Below are 8683 nucleotides of genomic sequence, written 5' to 3'. Positions count from 1 at the left end.
GATTTAATCTGTGCATGGGTCATAAAATTCTACCAAAGGGCATTCAGTGAGTTACCATTTTGTGATAATATAACATGAAACAAATGAACAAACCTTCAGAAATTAGTGCTGGTTTAACTAAAGGTACTATTCAGAGCTGGCCCTTTAAGGCTGGCAAAAATGCAGGTTTGACATTGCCCAATCAAAATCCTTGTCCCGCCCTCTTCATTATCATGCAGTCCACTAGTGCTACTAGTACTACTAGTGGACTGCCAGTTGACCTTTACAAGTTAACTAGTAAGGACCAGTTACTACTAGTTACACTTGTAAAATGGATTTGGACTTTACTAGTAAACTTATGATGTTCAAAAAGCTTAACTAGTTTATCACTAAGGGCATAAATGTCACTAGTACCACTAGTTGCAGTCTAATTGACCTTACTAGTTAACAAGTAGGGCTCAAGATGTTTACTAGTAGTACTAGTAAAATAAAAATGCACACTAGTATCACTACTTTGGTCTTCAAGGCCTTACTAGTAAACTAGTGAGGATTTAAATGCATACTAGTTAACTAGAACGAGTCAAAATGTCCACTAGTTTACCAGTTAGACCATGTGTGACCTTGCTAGTTAACTAGTGAGGCCAAACACAGTTAACTAGTTAATAAGTAATTGCAAAATGTCCACTAGTTGTACTAGTAAGGGTCTTTTTGGCAGTACTAGTTAACTAGTTAGATAAATTGTCGGTCACAAGTTAACTAGTAGTCAACAGATCAGACTACTAGTTGACGTCTGCTCAACTAGTTAACTAGTAAAGGGTTTTAACTGTTCAGCATGTAAACTTGTCAAATGTTATCTTTCAACTAGTTTACTAGTCGAAAGCAAATGTCCACTAGTATGCTGTTATGTCTGCAACTAGTTTACTAGTGCCACACAAAGTCTTCAACTAGTTTACTAGTGAGGCCAAAAAGACACCAGCTAGTTTAACTAGTGGACAAAAAGGCACTGACTAGTTTACTCGTAAACTGTATAGGGCTTTACTAGTAAACTAGTAAGGTTAAAACCGTCCTCAGTAGTGTGACTAGTTGACATTTTAGCTACTACATGTTAACTAGTAAACATTTCCGAGCCTCACTAGTTAACTAGTAGGTTTAAAAATATTCCAACTAGTGTTACTAGTTGACACATTTTATCTTACTAGTGACCTAGAAAGGTAAAATACATCTTCACTAGTGTTACTAGTTACCATTATGAGATTAATTAGTTAACTAGTTAGCAGTTGTGTCTAACTAGTTAACTAGTAAGATGAAAACAGATATCAACTAGTAAACTAGTTCTAATCCTGCAATCCAACTAGTTGACTAGTGTGCAATATGTAAATGCGATGGGTGGGATTATAACCAAATCCTGGGTCCTGATTTGATGTTATTTTTGTTCTTGATTTTTAGAGCCTATCATAAGCCTCAATCCCCCACCTCCTCATTATCATTTTGTGTAACAAGTGTTACTAGTGACATTTTAGGTCTAGCTAGTTTACTAGTAAAATATTTAAGTCTCACTAGTTAACTAGTACGACTTGTAAAAATTATACTAGTGCAACTAGTTGAAATTTGTTCTCTTACTAGTTAACTAGTGAACATTTAGAGCTGCACTAGTTAACTAGTAAGACCAATAAAGCCATCTCTAGTATAACTAGTGGACCTTTCTGCTTTTACTAGTTAACTTGTAAAAACTTTTTATCCTAACTAGTTAGCTAGTATGGTCCATATATATGCCTTTCTAGCTTACTAGTGGACATTTTGGCTCTTACTAGTAAACATGTTTAGACTCACTAGTTAACTAGTAGACACACAATTTTTTGTACTAGTTAACTAGTAGATATTTTGCACCTTACTAGTTAACATGTAGGAATTTTTGCTGTCTACTAGTTTACTAGTAAGTCTTTCAACATTCTATTAGTAAACTAGTAGACTAGTGTCAAAGACCTCACTAGTACAGGAAACTAAGCTTTGAGATCAAGGATTTCTAATATATGTTCAATCGGCTTTCCATACACCCATTCACACCCCTTGACTGCCTCACCTTTTTTGTGATCGTCTGCCTCTGCCCTGATTAGTTTAATTTGTCTCATTATCATCTTTCCATCCCACTGTTACTTAGTCATTATGCTCTCCTTGTCTGCTGGCAATTCAAGGCCTTTGATTGTTTTTCGGACTGCAAATCTCAGTACAAATCCTTTCGCAATAAAATACTTTTTATTTGCTCTGTGTAATTCTGCTATCATGTGATTTAACTTTTGGCTCTATTCTGATTACTATACATGCAACCAAATAAACTTAATCTAAGTAGTTCAAGCGGGCCTGGCTCTAGGGTGGGGCAATGCCCCCCCCCCCCCCCCCCCCAAATGCTCTGATTGCCCAACCAAATCATTGCACTTCATCTCAAAAATTAAAAATAACTGAAAAGTATTTTATTTTTCCTTGTCGATCAACCAACCATAAACATTCTCAACGGGCGCTGAGAGTCGGCAGCCTGTTGCAGCAGCTCCGACTCTTTTTTCTTTATTTCGTCTATTTTCTTTTACTTTTATTAAGTATTTTTGCACTGTTTCGGTGCTTATTGTTGGACACTGCTGCAGCGTTTTAGTTGCGGTATTACTCGTGGAATTACGTGTTTCTTTCGGGACTTTTTTTTCTACTGTTGGAATGATCACGTACACTCGTGAGGATCTACTGAGCTTCAGGCATGGAGCCGGTGTTCCTCCTACACGCATCCCTGAGGAGTTATGGACAGGTGTCCGCCGGGGGAAGAAAGCCGGCGCTAAAGTCAGGGAGCGGATCGAGAGAGACAGGAAATTTAAACCCTTTCTACCGTCGGTCATCATGGGGAACGTCAGGTCACTCACCAACAAAGCGGACGAACTTACAGCTTTAGTAAACAGCCAGAGTGTCTACAGGGAGTGCATGGCTACATGGGAATATACCGGACAGTCACATCGAGCTGGCCGGCTTCACGCTGGTACGAGCGGACAGGGGGAGACAGAGCGGTAAGAAGAGAGGTGGAGGTCTTGCTGTCTTTATTAACTCTAAATGGTGTAATCCCGGACATGTAACTGTGAAGGACTGTGTCTGTACCCCAGACGTTGAAATGCTGGCGGTGGGATTACGCCCGTACTATCTGCCACGGGAGTTCTCACATGCCATTGCTGTTGCTGTTTACGTCCCACCATCAGCTGTAGCCGCTAGCGCGAGTAACGTCATCTATGATCGCGGGACTACAAACCCAGCATCCCAGCGCCCTCATACTGATCAGCGGGGACTTTAATCATGTCTCTCTCCCCTGTCCTGACAAACTTTAAATAGTATGTGGACTGTGCTACAAGAGGGAATAAAACCCTGGACCTCCTGTATGCCAACGTGAAGGGAGCATACAGCTCTTCTTCCCTCCCCCCTCTTGGGGAATCAGACCACAACCTCATCCACCTTGAGACCACCTACAGGCGAAGGTGAAGCAGCAGGTGGCCAACTCAAGGACTTTGAAGGTTTGGTCTAAGGATACAGAGGAGGCCCTGCAGGAGTGCTTCAATGTCACAGACTGGGAAAAGTTTAAAGAGGAATATGGTGATGACATTGAAGGCCTCTCTCATTGTATTACAGACTACATCCATTTCTGTGAGGACACCATAGTCCCTACCAAAAAGGTCAGCTGCTTCTCAAATAACAAACCATGGATCAATAAAGACATTAAAGCTCTCCTCAACAGAAAGAAGAGGGCCTTCATGACTAGGGATCGTGAGAAGCTCAAGGCTGTACAAAAGGAGTTAAAGAAGAAGCTGAGAGAGGCCAAGAACAACTACAAGAACAAGATTGAGGTTAAGATGGGACAGAACAACTCAAAGGAGGTGTGGAATGGCATTTTAATAAGGCAGTTTTTTCTTACCACTGTAACTTTTGCTGCTTTGCTAAAGTGCTCATGATGGATAGGCCGGATCTTTGTAACATAGCAATAAGTAAGGTCTTTTACCTGCTTTTTGTAACATAACAATGAGTAAGGTCTTTTTACCTGCTCTTTTGTAATGTTAACAGACAATGAGTAAGGTATTTTACCTGCTTCTTGTAAAGTGTCTCGAGATAACACTTGTTATGAGTTGACGCTATACAAATAAAAGTTGATTGATTGATTGATTGATGAAGCAGATGACGGGCTGCAGCAGGCCGGAACCCAGAATTAAAAGAGACCCGTTATTTGCTGCTGAGTTGAACCTATTTTTCAATAGGTTTGACACATCCCCCGACCCAGTGAGCTCAAATAGTGGGTCTATGTCTCCCCCCACCACCTCAGCCCCCATTCACACCTCTGCTGGAGACTCTGCTCTTCCTCCCATCAAGGTCCTGACCACCTCCCCCCCCCTCTCTCAGCTCCTCACCAGCAGCTTCAAAGGACAGCCCCCCCCCTCACCCCCCAGCTCCCTCCCTTCAGGTACCTGCATGACAATAGACAGTTCTCCACACCCCTCCCCCGCTCACTGTCCCACTCTCACTCTTACTACCAGCCAGGTACAAAGAGAACTCTCCAGACTCCACTGAACAAGCTGGTGAGGAAGGCCCGCTCTGTAGTGGGCCTTGATCTAGACAGTTTGGAGACAGTGGGTGAGAGGAGGATGAAGGACAAAATCGTATCCATCCTGGATAACTCCTCTCACCCTCTACATGACGAGCTGTGGCAGATGGGCAGCTCCTTCAGCCAACACCTCATCCCCCCCAGGTGCAAAAGCGCAGGAGCGCTTCAGGCTCCTTTGTGCCCACTGCCATAAGACTGTACAACAACAGCAGCCTATGACAACAACAACAGTGCGTCCTTGACACTAAACTTCACCCCCATAAAACACTACCCACATGACCTGCTTCATTATTATCATTGTATTATTATTATTATTTAGCATCAATATACATATATACTGTACATTCTATATATTTTTATTATATTATTATACTAGTCTATATTATATAACATTTCATTATATTACACTATATTGTTCATATTGCACTATATTATATTATATTATACTACATTATATTATATAACTGCACTCTGCATTACTGTGGTACAACACTGCCTCTCTTCTCTGCTGTTTACATTACTTGCTGCTATTTATCATACCATCATCACTTTAATCATCATGTCACTTTATCTTGTCATTCTCTGCAAATGCTGTCTCAATTCTTATGCTGCTGTAATGCCCGAATTTCCCCTCTGGCGATCAATAAAGTATTATCCTATCCTATCCTACATTCCAAATTTCAAACTTAAAGTTTGAGTGGTCAGGTTATATAAAAACTGGATACAATGGGAGATCAGTGACTTCAATACAAACACATTGCTACTCAGTTGCTTAGCCTACCTTCGCTAACACCCTGTAGCAGTTAGATTGTTAGCTGCATTTAGCTGCAAAGTTAGTGTTTGCTAACATCAGTTTTATGTTGCATATAGTAGGCTACCGTAACAGCAAATTTCTCTCAATAACAAAAACGTTTTTTTGCGGTTCACCCACCGTACTTTAATCCTCTCTTTCTCTCTCTCTCTCTCTCATTGTTACCATGCACTGAATTTTGGTTGCTAAATCTAAGGACACAGCTGTTACAGAGGCAGGCTTCACAGTGTTGTTTGAAAAAATGTAAACACTTATTGCCAATTACATTGTAGCTTCCCATTTAAATAGAAAATACATCAGTAGACTAGAAAAAAAACTGGATTACAGCAGATAGCACTTACCATTACATTTCACATTCACCCATTTTCACACTGATAATAAAGACTGCTGTTCAAAGTGCCAAGCATGAATGATGAATGATTTCATCACCTTTTCTCTCATCCACATAACAATCTCTATGCCCCTGAGGACAATTTGCAGTTAAGCTTCTTGCCTGGGATTCAATCCACCAATCTACCAAGGGAAACTAATCTACCTCTGAGCCATAGCCACCCCAACAGTGGCCTTAAAACTTTAGCTTATGAGTTCTTCTAAATGTGTTATACATGTAACTGATTGTACCATATCTGATAAAAAAAAAAGATGTATAAACTTCAACAGATTCCTGTTGGGATGTATACATTTTGACAGATTCCTGTTGGGTTGAGAGAGAAGACGCATACCCCATTCAAAAGAGGGTGGCAGGGGAGATTTGCTTATCACATCTAGATGGAGTGGGAATGCGAAATAATTTAGGGAAAACATGCCTATGTAGACTACTCAAAGTGCTTTTACCCTGCATGTCAAAACCCACAGCAGGGGCAATTTGGGGTTAAGCGTCCTGCCCAAGGACACATCGACTTGTTGCCCAGCTGTGGATCAAACCCTCGACCTTCTGGTTGAGAGGCAACAACTCTACCAACTGAGCCACAGCTGCACAGTAAAAGATGCACAACAGCAACAAGACTAGAAAGAGACAAAAAATCAGCACGCAAAAATGTCCATTAGGTTTCTTTTAATCCCCTGGTATCCTCCCTATTCCATTTGAATCAATTGCCTTTTATTTTAAGAGAATCCTTATTACTTTTTCTGTTTAGCAAAGACAATCTATGTGCTATAAGATGATAAGTTCATGTAAACTGCATAAAGAACATTTGTATTCTTCGTTCATGGGTAAAAAAAAAAGCACCGAGCCCAACTTCTTATATAACCTGAAAAACACAGAGAATCCCAGTAGCTTTAGGGAAAAGAGCTGCTTTCCCAGAAGTGCACAAATCACTCTGGAGCTGGGAGCTTAAGCATCCTGTGTACTGATCGAGGTTTGTTTCTTGCATAAAGAAAGGAGGCACTGGGGACTTTCAGCAACTACAGCTGCATTTCGTGTGTACGAGAGGAGGAGGAATCAAGTTCTATATGTAAATTCTACATAGAGGGAGAACTCTGATAAATTGACCAACTGGAGCTGAGACTGGGACTGGGAATCTGTCCAAAAAAAGCTGGAATGTGTAAGGACCACAGGGTCAACTAAACAGCAATCTTTAAAGCTTAATAGGGAACAGACATGTGTGTGTGTGTGTGTGTGTGTGTGTGTGTGTGTGTGTGTGTGTGTGTGTGTCTGTCTGTGTGTGTGTCCGCCCATGTGTGTATGTTTGTGTGAAATAGTGCATGTCTCAATATGTGTTAGTTTAAATTATATGTGCAGGATCCAGGGGTCCCTGCAAGTGTGTTGGTGATTGTGTGTGTGTGTGTGTGTGTGTGTGTGTGTGTGTGTGTGTGTGTGTGTGTGTGTGTGTGTGTGTGTGTGTGTGTGTGTGTAGGGGGACCATTTTAGTAACCCTCTTCTTCCTCTCAGCATGTTTAGGTATGCATAACAGCCAACCAGAGGGTTATTTTCAGGTCAGCTGCCATCACAGGCCAATCAAAGAGACACGGCACTGCCAAGAGGAGTTACACAACGAGTCGGGTTTTGGTGGGAAAGAAAGCCAGACGTACTACTCCTGTTCTGTGACCCAACACATCTGAAACTGTGCTGCAAGTCTGAGATTTCACATTGCCTTATAAACCAGAAGCGTATTTGAAAGAAGAATAAGCCAGTTATTCTGTTTTGTATGCAAAGCAGAATGCAAAATGCTACCAAACCAGAGAATGAAGAGCGAGGCCAAAAAGAGTGTGTATGTGTGTGTTACAGTGTCTGTTTGTGTAATGAGAAAAAATCCACAGGGCGATGCTGGAGTAGGAAGGAATGATTGAAATGTTTTATTATAAAAACACTTGACTGTTCGTGGAGCTGCAACATTAGACAAGATACAATCTCAATACTGGAGTCCACTGCCTTGTTTAGCCTGAAACTCACACAATCTACCCTGTATGTGTGCTGTAATACGTTCGGCTGCACATCTGACACCAAAACAGTCCAGATAGGATACACTGATTGAAAAAGAATGTGAAGCAAGGATGTCAAGTGGTTTGACCAATGGCCTTATGCATCCCTACTTTTGCGGCCATTGGCTTCAGTCATTAAGAAATGAACAGTAAACCTCAAAGAATGCCATGACAGGACATTTGATGCTACTTTATTTTGACAGAATGACGATCAAATGGTGACATGGAGAAGAGAAGAATCTGTGAGGGTTTAACAGGACATACAAAAAACTGACAAGACCTATCATTTAAATACAAAGAAAGTTGTTGTTGAATGGATGTCTATTCTTCTAAAGCAACATGTAATGTTTAGTGACATAACTTAATAAAACTACAATAAATGTTCTGGTCTAGAAAATACCATGAGTGGGAAAGAAACTCGGGACATATCTTTATCTGCTCTGATTGTCCTCAATGATCATTTCTCAAAGATAATTTGTTACAATATTTGTGGCATTTGTTATATTGCCCCCCAAAACACATATGAAGCCCTGTCTTGTTTTCAGTTCAGTCTTATCAAAGTTACTCATTCTTCAAATTATGCTTGTGTTAATTAGGCTCTGCTGTTATCAGGGTAAAGGAAACAAAAGAGCAACTCTAAAGTCCAATAATCAACATTTGAATCTAGACAACTCAGTTCCCTACATACCATGAACAGGACCCAATTATAGAGCCATAAATCATGTGCAAGTGAAACACACTGTTAATCTCTACACTGACTGAATAAAGTCAGTTATGTCTGGAGAATCAGATTCCCTCTGGGATCCCAACATCTCTGAGATGTTTTTTTCTTTTACCATCAAGCAGGCAGAGTA

At 40.7% G+C, this 8683-nt stretch overlaps 1 long non-coding RNA gene across 1 annotated transcript in view; it reads left to right on the top strand.

Annotated features, from left to right (window-relative positions):
* The window catches only part of LOC132995636 (uncharacterized), a 169882-nt gene that overhangs the window by 106812 nt on the left and 54387 nt on the right, over window positions 1–8683 (top strand). The window lies entirely within an intron of this gene.

This window comes from Labrus mixtus, chromosome 20 (genome assembly GCF_963584025.1).
Source record: "Labrus mixtus chromosome 20, fLabMix1.1, whole genome shotgun sequence".
Classification (NCBI taxonomy): Eukaryota; Metazoa; Chordata; class Actinopteri; order Labriformes; family Labridae; genus Labrus; species Labrus mixtus.
The sequence above is the reverse complement of the archived record's forward strand: the minus strand, read 5'-3'. Positions and strand labels throughout refer to the sequence as shown.